Raw genomic sequence first — 14,052 nt, forward strand, 5'->3', positions numbered from 1 at the left:
CAAAAAAAATGCACGTCCCCGTGTGAATGCGTGTAATCCGAGGAAAGGGCCTACGCTCGTAAGTGACGTGACACTTTCGGGCGTTTCCCTCAGCATGGGTTAATGGTGAGCGGGGCCAGCAGTTTGCTGTACGTGCCTTTCGTGGAGACCGACGTGCGTTGCTGCTTCGTGTTGTTTCGCGCGCCATCACAACTTCACAGCTATCATGGACATATCTCTTCTTTTGGCGGGGGTATTGGCTACGCGTGTTTTTCTGCACTGCGCTAGTCAGACGGTGAGTCGTGCACGCTATTTTTCCCACTGCGGGTGCCCCTGTGTATCGCACCGTTTTTGATGCCATAGTAGCCTGCGTGTCCCACGCGTACGTGTTTTTCGTGTTACTGGGTGCCACCGCGTACTGCAGGAGGTTGATTCCACACACGTAGGCTGCAGAGTTGCGTGCACAGTTTTCCAGCAGTTTTGGGGTGCCTGAGCATTGCGCGACCCGTCACTACATTACCAGGGTCACATACAGCCTTGCAGGTGCAGGGGGGCTGTTAATATCTTGCTTCCCACCCCCTTCACTCCAATTGCCCAGGTCAATTGTGGTGTACACCTCCCATTGGCACTACTCCATCTGTGCCGGCACTACTACATCTGTGCCATGGTTGGGAGGACACCAAAGGTGAGGGGCGCCTCAGCTGGGCGTCCTCCTCGAGGTGGGCGTGGTCAGGGACGTGGCCGGGGTGACCAGGGAGTAGGGGGACTCCAGGGTGTCCAGGGCAGCCGCAGAGGGGGAAGAGGCAGGGGTGCGCCACTTGAGCACGATGTCGTGCCATGTGTCGGTGCAGTCATGCCACCACCCCCTGTGGTTCCGGGAGATGCAGCTTCTGCATCTGGCACTGGCGCCCGTGTGACCCGGCAGTCCATTCCATCGACTGTCACGGGCCCAATGGTAGTGGTAGCTGCAGGTGCAGCTGTGGACACCGCCACCCAGGCTCAGGGTCTGCCAGCGCAGCCAGCGTTGGCACTTGAGGAGCCCTTGGAAGATTTCCAACAGGCCAGGAGGGAAACCGTAGGGGCATGCAGGGCTGCCCTGACCAAGACACGTGTCCCTGGGGCAGTTATGTCATCTGCTGCCCCAAACAGCCGGGTGTTGGCAAGTGCAGGGGCAGATGCACCCAACAACACCCCGGTTGTGAGTCTGCCAACCAGGACAGTTGCGTTTAATGACCCTGCCACAGCGGATGTTGCTGCACAGGGTCCATTAGAGGCCACCCAGCTGCCACTGACAGAAGTCAGGCCTTTGGTTGTCCCTCCACCTGCCACTCCCTTGGCTCAATCCACCGAACCCACTGGCCATACTGGTCAGGGCGGCATTAGCCAGCCAGGGTCTGAGCCACAATCCAAGAGGAGGAAGGTTGCACCTGCAGCACAGGCTGGGACCTTACACACAGCCAGGACCTTCTGCACGTCGAGGAAGAAGCCTTTCTGCAACCAGGAACTGGACGTCCTCGTGGGCTACGTCCGGGGCCACAGCTGTGACATGCTAGTGGGTGCCAATAGTCAGACTACGGCTGCCTAACGTGATACCCACTGGAAGCATGTTGCGGAACATGACAGTGCATTCGGCCATGAGGTACGCACGGAGCAACAGTGCAAAAAGCGTTGGAATGACATCAAACGCAGCGCTAAGGCTAAGCGTGCCTCAAATTACAACTTGACTCTGGTGACTGGCGGTGGGCCTGCACCAGAGGAGGAAGTCCTCACTCTGCATGAGTCACTCGTTGCGGAGTTCATACCATCTGAATCGGTCGAAAGAGTGGGAGAGATGCTGGACTTTGATGCCCAGTCCAGTGAGTGTTGATGCGTGTTTGTTGAGGATGTGTGTGTTTTACTTGTGGGATGTGTTGTGCATGATTGCCACTCCATGTGACGTGTACATGTTTCGGATGTGCAAGTAATGCAATGCTTCCGTGATGCATGTCTGCTCTGCTGGATGGTGGACATGTGGAGCAGATGGGGACTGTCGGCATCAACACTATTGCACCCTACTCACATGCTGGTTACCAGTATGCCCCTCCGGTCCATGTCCCAGCTCACTGGCCCTTCTGCATGTAGCGTGGGGTGACCTTCCTCTCAGCCCAGGCACGATGTCATAGCATGACTGACGTGCATGTGTCCTCTGCCTGCATGCAGGTACTCCATGTAGGCATGCTCCCTTGCCCCTCCACCCCCCGCACTGCACCCCAATTCCACCTTTGCACTGGTCTGCTTCAATATTGCCGTTGGGTACTTCCCTGTTAATGCGTCCTGTGTACATGCTAACTTCCCGCAACCAATCTGCCAGACATATGCTGTGTGGTACAGCCTTAGTTCTTGATTCAGGGTATCTCACTTGTACTGTGCAGATGTCAGATGCCCTGCAGGGACATGAGTGCCCATTCATGCTCCATGTGCATTGCATGCATGCCCCTATGTGTCCTTGACTGGATGATCACTGTAATACAAGTCCTGGGTGACATACATTACATGGCATTTCATCAGCCTTCTCATGTCTACTGTGGCTTAGTCCTGCGTTGCACACATGTTTAGGGTCTGACAATCTGGGTGGGTCACAGGCCTCAGCCTGTTTAATGGACAATGACTCTGTCCAACTGGTGTAGTGTCCTCTTCACACGTGGGTGGCCTCCAGATGTTTCATCATGTGTCATGCTTACTGTCCCATCATCATTTGCAGTGTTGTCACTTGACTCACATGAAGCTGTTGATGCTAGTCAACACTGCCTGTCAATGCACAGGTCTATGGTCAGCCTTTTGAGCTAGGCATCCATGCTTTTGCACTTGGGTGGAGGGGTGCTTTGCTTGTAGATATGCTACCCATTGAATGCACATTGCACGTGATGCCTGAAGTTGACCTTGCACTGCCTTCACATTTTCTGACAAACACCATGAAGTACTTGTACATGTAGGTAGTGAGTAACATACACATTGGCTGCACTGTATAGACCCACTTTAATGCAAACTGCCACCTTTCAACAGGTCTGATCACAGAAGCAATTCCAAGTTGACCCAGCATGCATGCCAGGTTCTATTTTGTGTGTCACATGTCTGCCTGATGTTGTCGGTGTGTGTGTGTGTTGTGTGCTTCTGATATGTGTAGTGACCTTTTTTCTCTCTATTTTTCAGATGATGACACAATGGAGCCGGAGGATGGTGTTGTGATGCCAGGCACAAGGTTGGTATCACTACATCAACCCGGCACAAGTGGGGGTTGTGGGGTGGCAGGCCACGAAAACCCCCAAGTGCTACAGGCCATCTTGTCTCTGGCTGCCTATGAGTCCAGCCCTAATGACGACTCTGACATCCATGTCGAGTTGGATGAGCATCAGGTCCATGTGTCAGGGGTGAGTGATTCTGATGTGGACACTCCTCTGTCCGCGACACCTGCACTGAGGGTCAGATAGTCTTGGAACCTCTGCCCGTGGTGGATCGGGACGCAGGGTCACCCTCCACACCAGTCACTGATGTGCCTGGGACATCACGTCGACGGGGGCATGTAGTCGTGCAGCCGTGGGTGCTGCCAACACAACGAGGACAACCGGTCCTTGGGTCCCGCAGGGGTCAAGCCCAGCAACGCAGTCGCCGCGCGCAACCGCTGTATACTGAGTGGGAGCAAGACATGACTGCCAATTCAGAACGGCAGGGGGCAACAGTGGAGAACATCGCTGAGAGCATGGAGCGTGTGGCCCGATCCGTGCTCCCTCCTGCTAGGCAGGTCCTTCTCCAGCAGCAGGCGGCACGGTCCACGGCCCGCTCGCTCAGGCTGGGCATGGCGGCCTCAGACAGGGCACGCCAGGCTGAAATGTCATCTCTGTGTCAAGAAATTGCTGCTCACGCAGAGGCACAAATGGAGGCCCTGAGGGAGGACTATGCTTCCCTCAAATATACTCTGGGTGTCCTTCTGATGTCCCAGAGGGAGCGGTCAGAGGAGAGGTTTGCACAGCTTGAGCGTACCATCTCGGCTGAGCTACAGGCTTGCCGGGAGGTGCAGCGGTTGTCCAGCCAGGCCTTGCAGGAGGAACTCCGTGTTACACGTGCTACCTTGCAAGAGGAAGCACGTGTATCACAGGAGGTTCTGCATGCAGACCTACATGTCATCGCCACACAGAACCAGGCTCACCCGTCCGGCAGACTTGCTACCGACGAGGGGCAAGCTGCGGCTAGGCATGGCCAGGCTACTGTGCCACATCCTCCTTTCCAGGATGAGCCAGACTCGAACGACCATCTGTCTCCCACATAGGTCGGGCTGTGCAGGCGTTGAGCCCATGGAGTTTTTTTTTTGGCTCAGCATCATCGCATGTGGGTGTTGAGCAGCACCCTGTACCTTCCCCTTCCTGGGTGCCCCCCCCCGGGTCGTATGTGGCCATTTTTGATTTTTCTTTTAGTTTAGTTAGTTAAGTTTCTGTTTGATAGTTAGTTTAATTAGGTAAAGTAGGTTTTTCGTAGTTAGTGTAATTAGTTAATGTAGTTTAAAATTGTTTGTCTATTGTGCTTTCATGTGACAGTGTGGTGCTTTGTGGCTTTTGAAAGCATCCACTGTCTGTTTCAGCTGGGCCCTTCAGGCTTGTCTTGTGTATGTGTTTGCTGCTTGGGGTCCTTGACTCACATATGCCACTCCTGCTTCCCTTATCCATGGGCTCGCAAGGATGGTTCGGTGTAACAGCCTATTACAGAAGGGCTTTGGACTGTCATATCTGTGGCATGTCTGCTGCTGTGGAACTTGTGTTAACACCCCTAGTGGGGATGATTGGGGTGTTATTGACCACTGTTCTGCTTGCTAGATGGGGTGTTTCATGATTCATTTGTACATTCATTGCTATGCATTGTGTAGTATGTTTCTTTTCTTTACTGTACATGCGATTGTTGCAATTCATGCCGTAGATAGTGTGTTCCACACTTTGGCTGTGAAAGACAGACTGTGGTGTGATTTCTGATGTACGTCTCTGACATGGTCCAGTGATGTGATGCCTGAAGAGACACATACAGATGAATCTAATGCATTAATCATGTGTTTCATGCCCTTTCAGCCGGGGGATGTGCCTCCAGACCACCTTTGCCAGCAGACATGGGCCATTGGACGTCTGGAATCTGGACACGTTTGGTGGTGCCCACATGCACATGTGTGCACAAGCAGAGGCACAGGGATTGCAATCATACATCCGAAAACTGCTGACGTCTTTCAAGGGACTCCAGGCAAGGTGAGCAGCACAGGGGGGTCACAACACAGCAAACCTTCCACCAGGCCAGTTGCACATGCATGCTTAGTAGCAGCACTAAGAGTGAGCTTGGACGAATATTGGTGTTGAAAAGCACAATACAGCTCAGATGTGTTGGTGGACTCATGGCTAGTTGATTGTAAGGTTGTCTGGGGAACCTACAGGGGAAGTGGCACATTCCCTCCGGTCCACCATGGTCCATTGAGGCACTTGTATCACCCATGTAGCGTTCTGAGACATGGAAAGAAGCAGCTGACAGGGACAGACGGCAAGGGACAGACTCGGGTGCAGTGCATTTCATTTCCATGTAGAATTTGAAACATGCACTGCCTACTTTATTTGGGTCATGGTGGAACACGACTTGTTTGGAAGTCATACCTTGCTATATGTGTCTGTCTGCTTACCCAGGGAACATTGCATGTTGTGTGATTCATGACACATTGGTGTTCCATTTGCCACGAACCCACCAGCGCCTGACTTACTGCATTGACTGTTTATGAACCATCACAGGGGTAATGTTACGTATGGGTACGAAGCATCCACACCAGATTGTCTGTTTGTACAGTAGTTTGTTACTTTGGGGCATATTTGGTGGTGTGTTTGCGTGTTATGGGCACGCACAGATTTTTAACTGTGGCTCTCTTTGCAGCATTGAAGTGCTCCTGTTACCGGACCTGAGAGTGCGCAGGCAGGAGGCCAGCACTCACCCCAGAGATAAGTTTCTCTTTGACTTCCATTTCAGTGAATTGCTGCTATGTTTATGATGAACAAGTTTGGTATGATTGTGTATGTGTTAATGTGAGTACTACATGCTTGGCCATTCCCTACTTTCCCGTGTCAATCCTACTCCCCTCTCTTGCCCCTCATTCCGGTTATCCAGTATGCCAACGCCTGTCCAGACTCCATATACCTGACCCTCCTTCCCCACCAGGGTCTCAGAGGCCTGTGTGAGTTTGACCTTGCAGCCACCCAGACCACAGTGGGTGTGGTTGGTTCGTGCCACTCCTGCACCTGTACACAGGATCAGTGACAGTACACATCCGTTTGTGGTGCTTCATTCTATGTTATGTACCACACATGGTACACATCCTGTTGTGACATTGTTTTACTGTACTACCTTGGTTGTTACGTCATTGTGGTAGCACTTGGCCTTTGTGAGGTACTGCTACTTCAAGTCATCTACTGGAGGCTGTTCTGGTTAGTTTTTCTGCCTGCAGGCTTTTTGCTTGGCTTCTGTGTTGGCCTGCTTTGAGTTCTCTTGGATGTAGTGTTTTTGCAAATCAAGGTGGACTCTGAGGGTGCAGGCAACTTTTTACACACAAGGTGGGAGATGGTGACAAAGGGGAAGGGTGATCCTGTGGCCAGGTGAAATTCAAGGATGAAGGCTCCATAACCCCGGTGCAGTTGTTCAGTGGGTCATGGAGATTTGTGAGGGAGGAGTGGTGGTTGGTTGGTGATAGTTGCCTTGCCCTGCAGTGTGATGGGCACCCTGACATTGTAATTGTGGTATCCTATGTACATGATGTGTTCTGCTGATCAATGCCTGTTCATGTGTTGTGTTTACCTTTCAGGTGTGAGGGGATAGTTGTGGTTTGACATGCTGGGGTGTACACATGGTGAATGTTCACATGTGATGTGTAGAGGACACTGATGGTCACTTGATTGCACACGCATATGTTGAGTGCATGTCCCTACTGACCCACACACTTGCACTATAATGCACTACATGTACAACCACCCTTCCATGTCCACGTGTACACTCTGTTTTCCTTCTGGTGCCCACTGTGTCCCTGCAGTACATGTCCTATGACCAATTGTGGATCCTGTACATGCCTAATTTGCTTTTCGATGTGGTTTGTCGCTTAGATGTGATGCTCAGGGTGTGCATCACACGCAATGGCTGTTAACTGTGCTGTGCACTGAGCAGTGTGAAAAGAGCACAGAAATACTTGTAGGAGAGAGAGAATATCTAGATGGAGAAGGTGAACGATATTATGCTGTTGAAGGAGAAAGGAGAGAACAGTCTGGAGAAGAAGGAGATAAATAAAGAAGGTGAGAAAATGGGGGATTCCATTTGGGAGAAGGGGTGGAGAGTTGGAAGGCGAGAGGAGTACGGAAGGAGGGGGTTACTATCAGAGGGGAGAACATAGTTGGCAGCAGGAAGAAAAATGATACTATCAGAGATTGGATGGGGAATTTATCTTGAGGGGAAGGACAGTCGAGATCTAGGAGGAGAGAACTGGAGGGTAGAGGAGAAATGGGATGTTTTGGAAGGCAGGGAGAAACAGTGAGAAGAAGAGATACTATCAAAGGGTAGAACATCTTCGGAAGAAGTAGAAGATATATCACCAGGAAAGTGAGGAAAAAACTGTGCAGCCAGAGAGTAGGATAGAGCCAGAAATCATAGGCGAGGCAGAAAGGGGAACATGGATAGGGACGTTCCAAATGATCACATTGGTCCTGGGGAAAGCATACAGCCAGGAGGAGGAATGCGAAGGTGCTGCTAAACTTGGGAGTAAGGAGGCACACCTAGGTTCAATCAGGATAGAGAGGACAGCCCTAACAAGCCAGTCACCACACTGATTCAGGTTGGTCATGGTGAAGCGAAAGTGGTATGGACAGAAATGTTGAATTTTATTAATATGGTGGGTAATACATCATTTAAACTGGAGAAATGTACAGCTATTTCCCTTTTAACTACCAAAATGGTGACTCTTGTCACAATACGTTAAGTACACACAAAGCTCTTTCAGTTGGTTAAATGTTAATATTGTGCAGCTAGAATAGCCCAAGAGAGCTTCAAATTGAAGACTGAATATGTGAGATGCATAACACTGGAGGTAGTCACATGCAAAGACAAGGGTAAGCTAATACTTTTCAATATGATTTGGAACAAACATTTAGAGATATTTGAAGAGTAGGTACTTTTAGCTATGAGTTCTATGTTGTATTAAATGGTCATATGGTTTATGATATGCTTTTCAGCCTTCTTTCATTATAATGTGTGCTCTCAGAGGAAAGATCAGAGCTACAAGAAGAGTGTGGTTTCGGTAGATGTGCTCAGCGGCCCTAGGTGGACGTAGGGCCACATGGGTGCAATCTATGGCACCAAGCACTTTGGGGAAGTGTGCCACCCTGTCAAAATCCAGGACAACGGCCTGCCTTTCTGCGGGTGTTCTGGGCATGTATATGTGCCTGCGGACTGAGGGGCGCGCTGTCATGATTGCCAAGACCTGGTGTAGGCAGTGTGACTGCGTGGCCTGTGAGACCCCCCCCCACTATGGCAGTAGTCCGCTGAAATGACCCAGTGGTCAAAAAATGCAGGACATTGAGCACCTTCTCCAAGGGGCTCAATGCTTGGGAGCAAAGGTTGGGGGATCTAAGGTCAGCTTCCCACTCCCTGACCAGGTCTAGGATGATACGGGGTGGAAACCTATACCTGCCGTAGACCTAGTCATCAGGCATCCCAAATAGGCTTGTCTGTGGTGAAAAAATGCATGCCCTGGCTATTCTCCTCCTCCTGCGGTGTCCCACGATCAGTGCTGCGACAAATGGGGCATTCATTGTAGCTGTATATATGTGTTTGTTGTTTGTGTGCACTTTTATACTGTGCACGGGGACGCTTCCGCCTGCCTTCGTGTGGCAGACGCATTCACGCCTGTGTGCGTCTTTTTCTGTGCGCGGGTTTCCCATGTTCGTATCCATGAATATGGGTTGTTTGCGTGTGTGTGTGGGCGTTCCTTGTAGTTCCCTGCAGTACTTCTTTTGTTGTGTGCGCTGCACTATGTGCGCTTTTGCTGTGCGCGTAGTGCACGCCGTTTGATGACGTGTGTGCCCGCGTGCGACATGCACCGACTTGGCGCACAACCAGTGGGAAACAAGCACAGCGCCTTCCTTGAATCGCACGCGTGCGCTTGCTTTCTCACGCTTGCGCCACCTTGTGCCTGCTTGCGCTGGGATTTTCGGCGCACGTTTGTTCCATGAATCGGCCCCCATATGTTGTGTGTCTGCTCTTAAGGAACATACTGCAGAAATGTGGAAATGGTTGTCCTTCTGAGTTTAAAGACAATTACGCAAAGTTTAGTTGAGAAATTGGTCTCATCTTTCTCGGCTTCTAAACAGTTTGAGAATTTCAATTAAGATTAGCCCCTCTCAATCAGTCCTGCATTCCGTGTTTAAACCATGAGCACTAACTTATGCCTGCAGTTGAGGTACTGCCAACGACCCTTTCACTTCCATACCTTAATGGGGCCTGACATGCATTCAGCTTCACAGTTCGAAAAGGGACCCACTTATGTTGGGTGGGTGGGGGTCATCAGAACGGTTTAAACGTGCCACACTGCTCTTTTAAAGAGCATTGCAGCCCTTGAAAAAAAAAATTGTCATCTTGTCTTTTTAATCCACTCCCTTACATATAATCACCAATTACTGAATACCTTCGGAACATCTGGCCGAATCTCACAAATGTTTCAAGAGGTCTCTTCCTAACCAGTGTTCACTTTACATAAATCACTATTTTTTTTATAAAGCTCCTTAGTTGGTAGTACCATAAAATGTGTATACACAAAGCATCTTCCCTCGACTTCTATGGGGACTTCTACCGGGCAGGGACTATATGCATATATATTATATATTACATGGCCTGGGGTAGCGGCCATGTAGTTATGGTTAAGTTGCTAAAGACATAGGAAGAGCACTTATTGGGCAGCTTATAACTTCGCTCCCCTAGACGAATCCTCACCAAACTTTGCAAAGAAGGTATATGGTCCACTCTGAATATGTATGAATACTTATGCAAAGTTTCGTGAGGTTTGGTCCGGGTGGGGCAGTTATAGGGGGGTCCCAAAATTTCTTTTTTTCCCATATATTGAATGTAGATAACATTTCTGTTGCGCCTACAGTCCAAACCGCTGGACGGATTTTCACCAAAATTGCGGATCAGGCTTGGTCCTGAAAGTGTGCTTTTGTAAGTTTGGTGAAAATCGGTCCAGTAGTTTTTTTAAAAACAACCATAAAGTAGGTCTAAAAAAATGAGTGATATCTCCGTCCGCTCCGTGGACAAACTTCCCTGTTCACTCTGTGGACAGGACACCGATTGGTTAATGGGCTTGTGTCGTGTCCGCGGACAGGCAACCTGTTCGCTGGTTGACTGGGATGAAGCGTGAAGTGCGTCACATTGTTTAGATGTTTAGATGCGCACGCAATATTGGATCCGTGGACAGTGCGGTGTGAAAGTGAGCATAAACCCAATTTTGGGGAGTGCTTGGAGAGGGTGGGGGAGCAGGAGATGGGTCAAATGCTGTATTTGTTTAGGTGGGAGAAGGCCCTGATGCGTTTGCGGTGTCCGTGGTCACAATAGACACTGGGCGCACTACTGGTTATTTTACTTAAGTATGATGTTGGTTTTGGGTCGTTAGTAAAGCACTGGTTGTAATTATTTTTAGAATGTTAATTGAAGTGGATAGGTTTTGAGGTTGATGTGTTATGTTTTTTAGGTTGTGGTTATTTGCTAGGTGTTTGCTTCTATGGGTGTGTTATGCATAACACACCCATAGAAGCAAACATTTTGACTGTGGTATGTGGGTTGCTTAGGGGATATATTTTAAAACATGTGTGTACTGATTGGCAGTAGTGTAATTGTGTTTATAGGATAGTGAGATGATGTGTGTTAGTTTGTTTGTTGGATTGTGTTCAGAATGTTGGTATTGAAGACTCTAGGCATTTTGGGTTGTATTTATTGGTGTGGTGTTTGTTTGCATGTGTTATGTTGCAGTGTTTGTGAGTGTAATTATTATATAATTTTTCCTTTGTTGAGGCTGTATGTAGAGTTTTGGCCAGGCCATGCAGTCAAGATTGTAGGGTTTGGCAAGAAGCACTGCAGCATAAGATACCCATGGAAGCAAACATGTTGGATTGTGGTCTATGGTCAGGTGTTTGTTTGAATGGGAGTGTTGTGCTGTGGTGTTTGTGAGTCCAAGCATTATATACTTTCTGTTTGACTCTTTGTGGCTGTATGCAGTTTTTTCAAGACATGGATAATTGGAGCCGACATTCTTTTACAATCTCTGTGATAACAGAAAAGATCACATGTTAGTGTAGGTAGTTCATAATGAGTTATTGCATTGCATAATAGACATTTCTGTATTGTGTCGACCCTCATAGTTTAGTGCTTTAGAAGTACTATAGTTCAAACCAGTGCACTGTGAAATTTGCTCAGTTCCTTTGTTTGTTTATTAAATCATTGGGTCTGTGGGAAAATAATCCATGCTGGATTAAAAAAAAAAAACCTTTCTATGTTGTGGTACAATCTATTTCTTTTATTATTTTCAGTAGGAGGAATTGAATAGGTGTATGGTTTTTGATTTGGAAGTGGTGGTAGTATTGTTGCAATTAGATAGCAGTTGGTGTATTCTATTTGTTTATTTCTTTTTTCCATTTCAGTGGTATTCATCTATCTGTTGGCTTGTTGCAGATTTTTGGGACAGTTAGATACCTGTTGGCGTATTCTAACTGCGCACACGGAAGCACTGAAAGCACGCTGTTTGCTGCGAGAGACTTTTATGACTGCCTGCTGGATACGGACTCGAGCTGCCAGTCCCTGATTGCAGGGACCTTTCTGGCCGTTCAGCAAAGTTCCGACACGGAGGACGTCCTTTGCAGGCACACGGAAGTTGCCTGGCTCACAACTCTCTTCTCATTGGGCAGAACATCGTACCCCTCCCTGGGAACACGCCCACTCCTCTTTCAAAAACAGTGTGTCTAGCGCACACGCGCGCGCACACGGTAGCACTGAAAGCACGCTGTTTGCTGCGAGAGACTTTTATGACTGCCTGCTGAATACGGACTCAAGCTGCCAGTCCCTGATTGCAGGGACCTTTCTGGCCGTTCAGCAAAGTTCCGACACGGAGGACGTCCTTTGCAGGCACACGGAAGTTGCCTGGCTCACAAGTAATTAGTTAAACTGATCATTGACTTTTGAACTCGTATGAACTGTGAACCTAATGTGAACCTAATGAGATGAATTAACATGCTGGTAACCCTCCCTACAGCACTCAGGCTAACTCATTACTTAACTTAATTTTTAGCTCTCTTCTCATTGGGCCGAACATCGTACCCCTCCCTGGGAACACGCCCACTCCTCTTTCAAAAACAGTGTGTCTAGCGCACACGTGCGCGCACATGGAAGCACTGAAAGCACGCTGTTTGCTGTTCGCTGTGCAGCGAGCAGCACGCAGGCGACATTGGCAGGCAAGGGCATAGCATATGAATGAGGACATCTAGAGGGTGAGTGCATTTTATTGGAGCTTTACAGATCGGGGTTGTGAGTGTTCTGGTGGGAGTGGGAGGAGCCAAGGCTAAAAGTAAGCGAATGCTGGAGGGGGCAGGCTGGATCATAAAGGGGTAATTAAGCCCCCCTAACGGCAGATTGTGGAAAATAAGAGTACTGAGCCTTGCGAATGCGCCATTGATATATGCATATAGAGGATCAATTTGGGAGCCAGTCCTGCAATGCTCATAGAATTCTGTGCATAGGGTCTGAAAAGAGTGTGAACTGATAGGATAGGCTGGGGAGGAGATTGAACCTTGGCCCAGTACCTAAATCTTTCAAGAGATATTATATGTATTTGTATTGAACAGCTTTAGGAGTGGGCAATCTGAGTGAATAATAACAGGGGTCCTTTGGGGGCAGGAAATCGCCGGAATGTCTAGGCGAAGAAACAGTATTGAATATGTGTATACTCGGGGTTCGACTGCTGGCCCCTCTACCAGAAGTAGTACAACTCAGGGGATAAGACCCTATGACGACATTCTGTCAGCCCCCTTAATTTTTACGCCTGTAAAAAATACCATGAGAATGGCAATGAACATGCCTCTCCCTCCCTCTCCTCCTGAGCCAAGTGACTCTATGCTGTTGGAGTCTGAAGTTATGGCTCATTCATCTATGATTTTGCAGGGGGGTCAAGTGCAGATCCTACAGGGGGAAGTTTCCGGGGCCGGGATGACAGGGACGGAGGTGGGCACGGAGATGGGAGTGATTCCCGAGACTTCTTTTTTGGATACGCCCCCAGATTTTTTCTCCGCAGATGGGGATGCACATTTGTCAGAGCCGATGAATACATCTGATTTACAGATAGAATATCCTTCTGAAATGGGAGGGTTACTGCGTTCAATATTGCAGGAATTAAAAACTCACTCTACTGAACTCATGGAATTACGAATTTTGACAGGTAGACAGCTGTCACAAGGCAAAATCGGGCTAGAAACTCTGGAGTTGGTGTCTATGAAGCTAGAGACAAAGCTAATGGGCCCGGGATCCACACTGATTAAGGAAAGGGTCAGTGGGGATGATTTAAGAGAGGTCCAAACACAGATCCCTCCTGTTTTAAAACCATTGGAATCTGAATCCACAAACAAGAATAAACAGTGCATGGAGAAGGATGAAGTTCCGAATCCCACTAATAAAAAGATCCAAAAATCAAAAAAGAGAAACAGAGGGAACGGAAACTCATCCTTATTTAATCAAAAAAATAAAATATCTAAAAATACTTGGGGAAATTTCATCAGAGAGGAACAGATACAAAATATGGACTCTGATGTAGAAATAATAGAGAACACAGATCTGTTAAATAATCAAGAGGTTGGATCTTACTTTAATCCATCTAATCTCCTCTCAGACGAAATGACCCATAAGGCATTACCAACAAAAACTAAATCTGCAAAAATTAAAAAAATCTCCGAAAAGGGTCTGGAGGCATTACCAATGGAACACAGAGAAAGCTATGCCTTATTTTTT

At 48.5% G+C, this 14,052-nt stretch overlaps 1 protein-coding gene across 1 annotated transcript in view; it reads left to right on the top strand.

Moving 5' to 3' along the window:
• Positions 1 to 12,288, top strand: part of LOC138569461 (zinc finger protein-like 1) — a 52,376-nt gene extending 40,088 nt beyond the window's left edge. The window contains exon 5 of the transcript XR_011303243.1: positions 11,731 to 12,288. The gene's annotated coding sequence lies outside the window, so the exon portion shown is untranslated. The remainder of the gene's footprint in view (positions 1 to 11,730) is intronic.
• Positions 12,289 to 14,052: the final 1,764 nt, after the last annotated feature.

Source organism: Ambystoma mexicanum, chromosome 2q (genome assembly GCF_040938575.1).
Source record: "Ambystoma mexicanum isolate Mex_15411 chromosome 2q, UKY_AmexF1_1, whole genome shotgun sequence".
NCBI classification, from domain to species: domain Eukaryota; kingdom Metazoa; phylum Chordata; class Amphibia; order Caudata; family Ambystomatidae; genus Ambystoma; species Ambystoma mexicanum.